The 13,017-nt window shown below is 46.2% G+C and overlaps 1 pseudogene; it reads left to right on the top strand.

Moving 5' to 3' along the window:
- The first annotated feature begins 570 nt into the window (after positions 1–570).
- Positions 571–13,017, top strand: part of LOC102287350 (calcium load-activated calcium channel-like) — a 119,875-nt pseudogene continuing 107,428 nt past the window's right edge.

The raw sequence follows: 13,017 nt of genomic DNA on the forward strand, positions 1-13,017 counted from the left end.
TCCACTCCATCCACAGCAAAGCTGATCACTGACGATGCTAACACATGCCCTTGCTTTTCTGGAATACGGTCCTGGGTGTGTCTTGTATCTAAGGAGCATGGTCCCAACCATGTGCACTCTCCTCATTACGGAGAACCGGACACAAAATATGTCCAAGTGTCTGACCGCTCGAGTCGGCCATAAAAATTTACTACAGAGCTATAGAGCATAAAGCTTAAGAGCATGAGCTCCAGCCAGACAGCTGGGTTCAAATCCCAGCTCTGCCACTTGAGCTACACAAGTTTTAACCTCTTTGTGTCCTTGGTATTCTCTTCCATAAAATGCAGGCAATAACTACACACACTTTCAGGGGTTGGGGATTGGGATTGTCAGATTCATTCATGCATGGACAGCGCTGACACAGAAGCTGTCGGTGCTCAGATCACAGCACCAGCCACTTGGTACAAGCCCACCCCATGCCAGAACTCTGCTAGGCTCCCCAGGGGTAGAGGGTAGAAGCGTTTTCTGCCCTTGAGAAAGCAGGATGGATGGAATGGAGACACGGTAAGAGTCATTTCAAACCAGAGGACCATGGTCAGCAAGGAGGCAGTGACTCCAGCCTGGGGGTACCAGGAGGACCTGGAGCAGAGAAGTCCTGAGCAGAATCTTGAAGACAGGACAGGAGTGAGGCAGGTGAGCGGAGGTGGGGAGGGCACCGCGACAGAGCAGGAGGTGTGAGCAAAGGCGGGAGCCTGAGACTGCCTTTCACATTTTCCTTTTCCTCTGCCTGCGTCGCCATCTTCATCTCTCCCCTTCTCGGATCGTGTAAAGATAAAAGATAAGCCTGGGAAAAATGGTTCTATACATAGAGCTAGAAAGATTAGTCTTGCTCTCCTTTCTGACAAGCATTTATCTAGTTTTCTAGATAAATACTGTGAAAGAGAACCGGAGAAGGAGACAGAGACCAAAGATTAAAAACCACAGGTCACAGTGCCTGTTGCTGCCCTGGGTTCCAAATGCCGGGGCCTCGCTGCCTGCGGCCCCCATCAGATGCCCCCTCTTCTCCTGCCCACGGGGAGTATGTGGTCCACGCATCGCACTGGAGGTCGTTCCAAAGCCGTGATGTTGAGCAGGGTGGAATTATTAACAATGATACCGTGTGTATATTAAGCTCATGGTTTGAGGGGTTCTTTACATTTCCTCACGTGCTCCACAACACAATCCCTGTATCCCCTAAAGGTCTCATTTTACAAATGAGGACGTGAACTCAGAGAGGTTGGGTAACTTGCCTGAGTCCCACAGCATGCACGTGGGGCTGAGATGGGACCAGATTCCTGGCCCCTCAAGCATTCCTTCCCCAGTACCACTCTGCTTCAAATTACTGAAAAGTAGTTTTAAGATCCACACATGACAAAGCTAAGCACCAGAATGCCCTGCAACACCAAGACACAACCTCCTTTCTTAGACAGAAAAGTAAAGACACAGGAAATTGATAGAATCACCAACTCAATGGACATGAATTTGAGGAAAGTCGGGAGACAGTGAAGGACAGGGGAGCCTGGCGTGCTGCGGTCCACTGGGTCAAAAAGGGTCAGATATGACTTAGTGACTGAGCAACAACAGGGAAACTGAATCTTTGTCTTGTATTTTTACTTAAAAAAAAAGTACCCTCTGAGTCACTAGTTAATGCAGATATTTGAAATGAAAAGAGTTCCTTCTTATCCTTCTTGGAATGAAGCAAATGTATCTCATGGAATAATAATAGTGAGTCCTGCTACTAGTAAAAACCCAATGATGAAGCCGGATGCTTGATCGCCATTCTCTTATTCTCAGCACTCAAAGTGGTAGTGTACACCTGGGTTTGAGAAAGACATAGGTGGGAGAAAATGGGTAATCATCAGAACGTCCAAGACTAAGTAAGTTCAAAGGGGACTGTTTCCTCTTAAAGAAAGTATCTTCAAGTTGGAGGTGCAGGATATTTACAGAAGGGTAGGAATAGGCTAAGAAGATGGTGTCCAAGCCTTAACCATCATGTGAAATAAAAGAGACGCTGATTGCCAATGCCATGACTTTCTCACCTCTTGTCCTCACTAAATTAAATTACAGTCCAGAAGTTGGCTATTTTGTAGGATGCATTTTTCTACTTGAAAACAACTTTGTCTTTTGCCAAGAGCGAAGCCCAAAGAGAAGGGATCAGAAGGAAGTCACTTCAGCTAAGTTTCAGAGTACATGTGCTTATGGGGCCCTCTACATGCGACATAAACCCTCCCCGCCTTTTACATGGAAGTGGCTCTATAGAGTTTCAAGAGCCAGAGGTTAGAATCCAAGGGTGTCGGCTGGAATCCTGGCTTGCTGACTGCTAGGTGCCCTTGTGCTCTCTAACCTTCACTCTGTCCATCTGAGAAAAAGAAAATAATGTCAGCCTGCTGGTAAGGATTGAATGAGATAACATATGTAATGCAAGCCAGAATATTACATATATAATGTAACCACAAATATCTATTGCCAATTCAAGGCCCAATTTCAACAGAAAATTGAAACTGTCCTAAGCAAAAGTGAGGCCATTCCTTTTAGATGATTATTATACTTAAACTGACAGCAATAATTCTTAGTATTTTCATTCCACCATTTCTCTCCCAAATGATCTATAACTTCTGGCCACCTAATTCCAGGACCTTCTCATTTCCTTCCCTAACCTCAAACTGAGGTTCCATAAACCGAGGTACATAAACGAAGACTGACCAATAGCTGAGATTCCCTGCTATGGTGGTAGAAAGACATTCATAAGTTTCAGAACCAACTTTGAATTTTATCTTGAAATCAAAGCCTCTCTGTAAAGAGCGACAGAATAAAAAGGAGAGGTTGAGAAGGTGAGTAACCATGTTCCTATTTATTCCAGAAAGCCCGGTGCAGTGAAAGCAACTGGGGCACATGAGATGAAAAGGCCTTCCTAGGGATTTGCCCCCAAAGTTAGCATGAGAAAGGTGAAAAGAAAATAAAAAGAGGATGTATACAGATGACTTGAGAGGGCTTATTTCTAGCTGGGAAGATCAAGCAGGACTTGGCGGAGGAGAGAGTCTTACAGATGGACCTGGAAGGATGACAGTATTTTACACGGAATTTGCAGCAAAGGGGAAAAGCACAGTAAGTGATAAGGGAGCGCTTTTGGAAGAAATGCCCTTAATAAACACAATGTAAAATGAAACTCAAAGAAGCGAGGCACTGAGAAATGGGTATGTTTTCATCACCAGTCTGTAGCAAGCACTAGAGACACTCGCATCCATACAGCTCTAGTGAAACACACCGGAAGCATCACGAGGTGCTTGGATGGCCAGGAAATGAAAACGTTAGACGTACAAATATGTCAACTGTATCCTCAATGCATGTTAATTTCTATCACATCGGTATCGACAAGCAGCATTTTTGAGCAGTGCCCATGTGCAGAGAGCATTCTGCTAAGCACCAAAGACTTAAAGTGACATAAAGCAGGAAGCAGGAGTCTCATTCTCATGGAAAAACGGCAAATTCATCAACAAGCAAAAGTGATTTCTCTTCTATACGGAGGAAAAAAAACCCACCCAGTATTTTTTTTTTCCTCAAAAAATCCAAAGGGTCAACGTTCTCCTACCTAAGAAAGACCTTCCGTTAAATCTGAGCACCTATATTTGGCCAGGGTCAGATTTCTTCTGCAGTCTCTCTTCCTCTGTGAGCTGAAGGAAAAACCAGGACACACACGTAAACAAGACCAGCACAGGACTGAAATGAGTTCCGTCTCCCCTTAAGCCCAGAAACAATCCCAGAGTTTCTAACAAGGTGATCGAGAGAAGAGCCACGAACCCCAAAGACAACAGCTCTGGCCCCACGGAACGCATGGTCTGCATGGTAACAAACCCAAAGCAAGAGGCTGCAGTATCTCCATGATTCGGATGTTCTGCTTCCAAAGGACCAACCAATAGATATTGGGAAATGCAGATCAGTGAGTCCTCTGCTCAGGGTTCTCCTAGACAATCATCGGCTCACACCTCTGCACATCACACCAAACTCCACTGTGAGTCCAAACCACACTAATCACCTTTCTCTCCAACTGCTCTGAGCAGACGTCCAAAACAGAACTATTTTTACTTTCTTATGATTTGTCCTTTTAAAGGAACACAGATCCAATAAATCTGCTTTCTCCTCTCACCTCTGTACATTTAGGTTCACATTGATTTTAAAATGGGGAAGGGAGGGAGACAAAAAGGAAGCAGGTGAGAAAACTATTAAGCCAGCCAGCTTAACAGTCAGTGATTAAAGTAACAGTCACAGAAGAACGAAGCTTACTGCCTCCCACCTTCTTCCTCCTCTTCATGCCTTTAATATTCAACTCCAGGCGCTGAGAGGGAGGGGACGGGGGCCAGTGGATCCCAACCGCACTCAGATAATTGCCCCATTCACACCCCTCACCAGTCAATCAGGGTCCGCTCAGCCAGCCCCATTTATTAATAGTTTTCCTACATTTACAGTGTTACACAGGAGTGAAATGAGGCTCTCTCTCGAAATGAGAAATGGGGCACCCTCAATACAGACTAAGTGGAACAGGGGATGGGGCCATGCGCCCTACTTGCAGGCAGGCACACCTGTTTCAAGGGTGTCCGGGAAAGCAGTCCCCCACCATCCCTCCCCCCAACCACCCTGTTCCCAGCGCAGGTCACTGGTGAGAGAGCCCAGGAACAGGGTTACTATAGCTCTCCTCTGAAGCTCACACCAGTTCCACCCTTTGGGTACACTCTGTATAGTACATGCCCTCACGCTCCAACCACTTCTTCTGACCTCTGACTTAGGGACCCTCTGCTGGTTATGGGACCATTTCACAGCCTTAGGGTCTCCATTTGCACATTCAAATACTAGGGCTGTGGGATGCTAAGAGCTAACAGGTGCCTGTCAGTCATCTCGCCCAGCGGTTCTCAAATATGGCCTCACATGAGGCTCCCTGGGAAACATATTTAAATGACCACAGCCTGGCTATCACCCTGAGAGATTTTAATTGAACCGTTTGGGGTCGGCCTGGGCACGGACATCCATGACCTTGGGGTGGTGTTATTTATTTGTCTGTATTTATTTTTGCCAAAGTTCTGCAGGTGATTGTGTGACTGACCTGGGGCTAAGGAGCACTGTCTTGCTTGGTTAAGGAGCCTGTCTTGCTCTTTCAGAAATGAGGAAGTCAATGCCCAGCATCCCTGGGGGTCACATGGTCACGGGGTAAAGAACACAAGCAGAAACCAAAAGGCGTTTCTGATTGCCAGGACCACCGCCGTCCTCACCACCACGGAGGACACCCTGGGAAAACGTAACTCTGTAAAGACCCCTCACACTCCCAGAGGGAACAGGATACCCTGGGCTCCAGAAGATGGGGCCAAGGGCTCACCACTGGCTGGCTTCGGGGTCAGGCAGGCCAAGGAGACAAGTGGGGCCGGGCAGTGGAGGGGAGGCACCGAAAAGGGACTCCGTGGACCTGACTCTGCCACACGCACGTGGCTTTAGGCCACGTGGCTAACCTCAGAACTACTTTCACAGTTTCAAAATGGGGCCTGTGGAAGATAATCTCCAAGGTGCCTGTCAGCATTAATATGCTGCTGCTGCTGCTAAGTCGCTTCAGTCGTGTCCAACTCTGCGCGACACCACAGACGGCAGCCCACCAGGCTCCCCCGTCCCTGGGATTCTCCAGGCAAGAACACTGGAGTGGGTTGCCATTTCCTTCTCCAATGCATGAAAGTGAAAAGGGAAAGTGAAGTCACTCAGTCGTGCCCGACTCTTAATGACCCCATGGACTGCAGCCTACCAGGTTCCTCCGTCCATGGGATTTTCCAGGCAAGAGAATTGGAGTGGGGTGCCATTGCCTTCTCCAATTAATATGCTACTTATCCTATTTCTTTCATATACACATATACACACCCACATGCATTACTGTACCTAAATGCACAGACACATTTACTGCATTTAAGAAAATCTTTGACTACTGTTTGGCAAGTAAGTCCCTGCACAAACATGCCCATATGTACACAAGTCTAGTGTGTGTGTGTATTTGGATACACACACACAAAAAAACTGCTCTCTAATCTAAAGTGACCAGACTAAGACCCCTGGGAGGTGAGAGGGTCGACCCAGAATGTCTGGGCATTCTCATGGGGTACAGAGGGCTTTGGGGAAAGGATTAAAGACATCAGCTAAGCTCCAGGTTTCTCCCAAGCCTCTCTTCTCCCCTCCCAGAACAATGCAGCTTTCATCCGGCCCTTGTTTTGAAGTCCCTTCTCTCCGAAAGAAACGAGATCCGATTTCCTAAGAAATTCTCACCAGTTGAAGCTCTGAGAGGGTCTCTATAAAGAGTCATAGGAAATTGAGGCTTGACATTTCTCTCTAAAGGAGGAGATTTGTGGTCTGAATGAGGCGGTGAGCAAAGCCACAGACGATGGCATGTGTGGAGCACGGTGTGGCTGTTAGAAGTCGTGCGAGTTAACCAGTTGAAACCTTCAACTGTCTTGATCTAGGAAGCTCTCCACGACGGGTGACAGATACTTCCCCTTAGAAGGGTGGACCCCCAGCAGGGCCCAAAACTGCATCTCTTTTTCCTTCCAGACCTGTCACTCCCTTAGGCCTGGCCTCCTCCTGGCCCCTGGCCCCGCTACTCTAAGCACAGCCCTGTCACTATGCCTTCCCTGCCCTGCCCCTCCGGTCACCTTGAAATGAATGTCCCACCACCCAGCGGTGCCACCTGCTCATCTACACACCCTCAGGTGTACGCTGTCTTTACATGTAGGTGGCTCTTCAGGCTGAGCTTAGGTTCCTTTTGCTAATGAAACGTATACAGACCATAATATCCAGAGAAATGGTGACAGTGCGGGGAAAGGGGTAGAGAAGGATGGGGAGCAGGAAAAGGTACAAATAAAATTTAGCAGAACATTCATTTCCAATCCCTCTCCCCTTAGGCTCCAGTGCTACAGTTCACTGAAGTGCTAGCTGGAGGTGTCTTCTGAGCATGTCTACACCAGGACAGCCCCATGAGGAACACTCCTGAAACAAGAAGCCCTCTAAAGAGGCCACCAAAACATTTTGTGAATGTCCTAAGAGCAAGTAACTGAGCCCCTCTTCTTTCATCACTCCCCTTCACCATTAAAGAAAGTAGCTAGTGTCTGCCTGGCATAGCCTCTCTCTGCCTCCCTTCCTCTAGAAACACATGGGGCTCGGCTGGGCCTTCGTTCCTAGTAGCTTGGCCCGGGCTAGGATCCAGCTCTCTCCCTGGCTACAAACCAACTAACAGCTGTCCCTTTCTTTATAACGGCCATCAGCAAAGTTAGCAGCAAGCCATGGCCTGAGATGAAGATGGTGTCCGTTGCTCATTCCAGAGGCAAGCCTTATAAACAGGGCTAGGATTCATTAACCGTAGAGCTGCTAAACCAGAAAGGACTCTCTTCCCTCTTCTTTCAACAAGACCCTCACATTATCCTCTGGCCTCATCATCTGGAATCTGAAATTCCTTCCTAATCACTGAACCAGCACGATGACGTGCTGATCTTCTCCCCAAGTTAAGGGATGTGAGCAAAAGCGGGAGGCTTGCCCCGTGACAACACCTGCCTCTCCGTCTGTTCTCCATCCTCCTGAAACGACCATTCTCTCCTTCTTCTAGGAAACTGCTAATTAAAGATGTAGTTTAAATGTCACCACCTCCATGAAGCCCACCTCTTTATCCAAGGTTGCTCTCTTTTACATCTCTTACCCAAGGACACAGTGGTCTCCTTACATGTCTCCCCCATTAAATCCCCAACTACTGGAAGGCACAGCCAGAGCTAAATTTTTTTTATAACACAGTGCTTGACAAAAATTGGTTCTTAACACATGTTTGTTGAATAATTGAGGAGAGCAAAAGTCATAAAAATAAATGAAGTTAAAAGAAGAGATAGTGTGAAAGAAAAGAGACCAAGAGATAAATAAACTCAGAAGCTGGAGTACAAGAAAAGAATCGGTGATGAGAAGGACCGGAATAAGAAAACCAGAGAGGACCGAAGGCAAAGAGGCAAACGACATCTGTGGGTGGAAGAGTGAAGGAAGAAAGGACAAGGGTGAACTTAAATACAAAACCTCCTCTCTGATTTTTGTCTTTTCTATTTTTAAGAACAAAGCAGAAAGGCTGGAAGTCCCCAGAGGAACAGAAATACATGTGGAACTGCCAATGTTCACGATGATACAGAATTGGGTTCAGGAGTGATGTAGACCCACGATCCATGGTCAAGTAATTTGGGCATCACTTGGGAGATGGCCAAAAATGCAGAATCTAAGGTACCAGCCCAGACCTCCTGATTCAGAATGGACCTTCTAATAAGGTCCCCGGGTGATTGTTATTCAATAAAGTTTGAGAAGTGCTGATGGAGACATCTGAAATTCACAAATAACCTCCATATCTCACTCTGTTAAGAGAAGCGGTACACAAAGCCTTGGCAGTAAGCAGCTACCCAACTTAAACAAATCACTGAACGTCCCTGGATCTCAGTGTCTTCATCTATTACGTGAGGTCAGAGAAGATGCTTTCAAAAGTGTCACAGAGCTCTCAAACTCTTGATCTCCTCTAACATCCTAACTGTGAACCATTCCTAAACCCACCTGAATGAATAACAAGTAGCATCTTTCACTAATTAATATTTCACTTCTTCTCTCCACTCATTCACTTACTATTTTCCCAAGTCTCTATTATGTGCCAGACACTGTGTCAAGTAAAAATGATTCCAAGGTGAATAAACCCCTCCGTGCCCTCAAGGGGCTCACAAACTTCTTAGGGAAACAGGGCATATAAACAAAACTAGGATAAAGTGGACTCATGGTCATCCGCAAGTACCAGTGATGGAGAGAAGGCAGGACTTCCCAGGGTAGGCACAGAGGATTTCAATGACAGGTTACATAGGCACGAGGTCCCTTCTCTGCCAACCTCAGCTGAAAGCAGTGGAAAGTGAAAACACAAAAATAATATGGTTGGAAGTCACTGAGGAACCAACTGCAAGGTTCTGAACACACCTCTCTGGGCTCACCAAACCCTAAGAGCTGATCCACACCACGGATCTTGTGTCATGGCTGCAGGCACCTCATTAACAGCCACAGGTATACTGTAGAAACCCACCTCCTCTGAGTTATGCCTGCCCCTTCACATTCTATCTTCTGCAACCTTCTGAAAGATAATATCAATTCATCCACTAATTTACTCTCCCTGGAGACTTCTTCTTGTGGTTGCAAAGAGGAGATGCACTTTAATAAATGTGAACAATTCATTAGACTCTTTGGATTCATATTTATTTACAGAGAGAGCAGATATTACAATCCAACTGTATGCACCATAGCAGAGACTGCAAATGTAGTTTACCGAAAGGAAGAAATTTCTAGAATTCTTAAGGAGGGTGCAGAATGGCAGTGAGGAAAAGGAGCTTATCCACTTCTGACCCCAGCAAGTTAGCCAAGATGAGCTATTTTGTCAGCCCTACTGTCCATCACTACAGAGAGAAGGCCATCATTCAGAACAATAGTTTCCCTGCCTTTAGAATGACGAGCTCCACCTGGCTCCTATAGGCTGCTATTTTGCTCTGGTTTCTTCACACACAACCGGTCCTTTCCCCTGCCTCTATTTCACAGTCTGTAAATATTAACTAAATTTTTGCTTTAGCCTGTCAGTACTAGTCGATATGTTATCTCAATTTTCAGATCCTTGAACAAGAAAATAGGGGGGAAAAAAAACTCTATATCCTGGGTTCATCATATTCATGGAGGAGATGGGAGATGGTTATACAAGGTAATGATGATGTGGCCAAGGACTGAACCCAGCTCAGTCCTGTGCAGCCACTCATCCCACCAACCAATTTTAGTCCACGTGTCCACCCCCCAGATGCCCATTGCCCCACACACACACACAAGTCTGGGTGCGTGAATGTGAAGGTCAAGGGAGACGGTCAAGGTTCTGAAACCATATTTCTGGAGGTAAAGCAGGAATACAAAATCAAAGTACCTGCTGTTCATCCCTTCACCAGAGGAAGTCTCTCTTCTCTCTCAGCCTAACAGAAAGGCACTGGGTGTGCAAAGTAGTGACTAGAGGAATTTTTTCTCTTACTCCTCCTTTTCTGTCATTTCTCCTCCTTCCTTAGTCTCTCTGCCTCTAACCCCCCCTGATAAATTATACAGATAGTGTGGCAAAGCAAGGCTCTTCAGACAGACAGGCTTCCCAGGGATGGAACCAATGGAGAGAAGGAACTAGACACTCCTGGGCACACCCTGCCCCCTCCTTGCTTCCAGTATCTATTCTAAGCTGCCACATCGTCCTGTGTTCACATCTCCATCAGGCTTTGCTACACCTGAAACATATATACAGAAGACACCATGTTGTTCTGCTTCCCTTGAAATCACCAGTCTAACATCCTTAACCGTGCTTTCCTGGGAAGTCTTTATTTCCTATTAATTTTTTTCTTAATTGCATATCATGGAGGCACCTCATTTGGAATTAAATGTGCTCTTCCTCCCACAAGGAGCCACATTTCTTTCCCACGTAGCCCACACCATCAGGGGAGTTGACAGGAGGGAAGACAAAATAGAACCCAGTCAGCATTTTGCACAGTGAGGGGAAAAAAAAAAAGCAGGGGTAGAAAACAATGGACCCGAGACAGCCCAGAACACCACTGAGTTCAGGGCATCTGCTCTCGAGGACCGGACACCTGCCTCCTCCCAGGGTCTCCAAAAGGGCTTTGGATGTGGAAAGGCATGGATCACCTGTGGTGACTCCTCCCTGAATCCCAACAAGCTCTTTCCGGATAGATTCCATTCTTCCTCTTGGAGGCTTTCCCACCACTTAGTCCTCCCTTCCTCCCCTTTCAGTGTCTTGTCCTTTGCCCAGTCTTAGAGCCTGCTAAGGATGGCCTGGAACCTGTCTTCACCCCATTGGCATTCAGGGCAAATGGGGCTGAGACTCTGATCGAAAGGCCTCCTGACAATCTCGTCACCAACCAACCTGATGAAGGACCTACTTGGTGGAGAGCACTGGGGTGGCCTCAGAAATGCAAACGAGGCAGAGGCCCATCTCAACTGGTTCATCCTACCTATGGGATCATTGCACATGGAGCTGCTATTGTCACCCAGACCTCTGCTCTATTCTGAAGTCAAATTCAGACTTCATCCTCCCACCTGAAGGAGCAGAGCAGATGGGGAGCCACTCAGGTGTCTCAGGTGAGCGCACAACTAGATCACCCCGGCTATTTGTAGATGGTGAGAGCGTGGCTCCAAGTGGGATCCCAACCTGTCACTCTGATAACACCATGGTTACAAATGAGAGTTGAAGCAAGGAATGTTCAGAAGAACGAAACCTGGGGCAGGGCAGCAGTGAATCAGATTCCAACCATTCTTTCTGGACAATGAACTAACTCTCCTCTAAAGTGATGTTGAGTGATAAGGACCTTCCAGGACTTCTCCCACATCCCTTTAGTATTTTAGATTGTTTCAAAGTATTATAAAAAAAAAAAATACTGGAAAAAAAGATTTGGAGGTGGAATACTTTCAGGAAGATTACTGGTACTAGTGATTCTGCTACATTATGTTGAAAATCTTTATCTCAACCCGATTCCTACCCTTGGGTGCCTTCGGAGTTTGGGAATATACGGTCAGTGGAGTAGCCAGCTCACCACCTTGGCCCTCCAGCCCGTGGGCGATCTTATTTCCTAGGAGTAGTCTTGGATTGCATGAGTGGCTAGCTGAAGAGCCATTAGCTAAGTCTTTTCCATTTCTCCTGCTATTTCTCTTTCCAAGTCCATGAAAATACCGCCAAACCACACTGCTCATGTTGTAGAATTCGATGAGACGGAGAAAAAATGTAAGTGTTCATTCTCTTTGGAGGGTCCATGGCTAACCCAAGCAAACTGCACATCTCTTTGTTTAACACAAAGACTCACGTGTCAAATTCTGCACCCCTGCCACACGCACAGCATTTTAGAACTCTGCAAGATAGCCATTTTGCAAGAGTGTGGAAGTAACAGTTTGCTTGGAGGATGTGTGGGTATAAATAGATGTGTAGACAGAAGGAGAAATTTATAGCTCAAATATAATAGCACACCAAAAATTACAAATGAAAAAGCAGAATACTGACAGAATTCTTTCTTTCCGAGCCTAAAATTTGAGTCCTCTTAACCTGCAGCATCCTCCAATTCCAGGTGTTCTGAGAGCAGGCTGATTTCCTACCTAGACCTGTCCCTCTGCAGTAGGCCTCCCGGGATCTCTGGCCGAGGGTCGGCGTTTATATAGCAAGTGGACTTCGGGGCAACAGCTACAAGAACCTCATTCATTATTTCATTTTTAAAAAGGGCATAAAAAGGATGCCCAGGAAGGTAGAGACAGGAGCTAGAGAGACATGGAAGTGGCAAGGGGGAAAGGCAGCCTGAAAAAAAAAAAAGAAAAAAAGCTTTCCCGATTCCCATAAAAATCAGAGCTTTAGCTCAGGGTGAATAAATTTGCTATTTGACTTGAAAATCACACAGGTCTCCCAGCCCTTCTGCCATCCAACGGCTGTCCCTACATATATCCGGCCCCATGCCTTCAAAAAAACCCCAAACCTGTTTGATGAGGCAGGAAAAGAAATAACATGGGAGATCTCCCCCTTTGTAACAAGCCTTTCCCCCTACACAGCATTATTTGAGTATCTTGTTACCCTTTCTTCCCCCCTCAAAAAAATCCACTTGAGGGACTTGAAGAGAGAGATAAACAAGGAATCCCTACCCCAGGTGAGAAGAAAATGAAATTGGATTTGCCCTACCTTGGTTTGTAGAAGCCAAACCTCTAGACGGACAGATTAAGGGAGTGAGCATGGTGGGAATATCCAGTCGCTTCTTCTCGCTTGCATATCCACATAAGAAAGACGAAGGATAAAGAAAAGGAAGATCATTTAAAATCCAATTCAGCGTGAATTTTGTTTTAATCTTGTGTCTTGAAGAGAGGCAAATTCAAAGAAAAAAAAAAGATGGAATTCAAAGGTAATTCAGGCTATGGAGA

This window comes from Bos mutus, chromosome 5, assembly GCF_027580195.1.
Source record: "Bos mutus isolate GX-2022 chromosome 5, NWIPB_WYAK_1.1, whole genome shotgun sequence".
NCBI lineage: Eukaryota > Metazoa > Chordata > Mammalia > Artiodactyla > Bovidae > Bos > Bos mutus.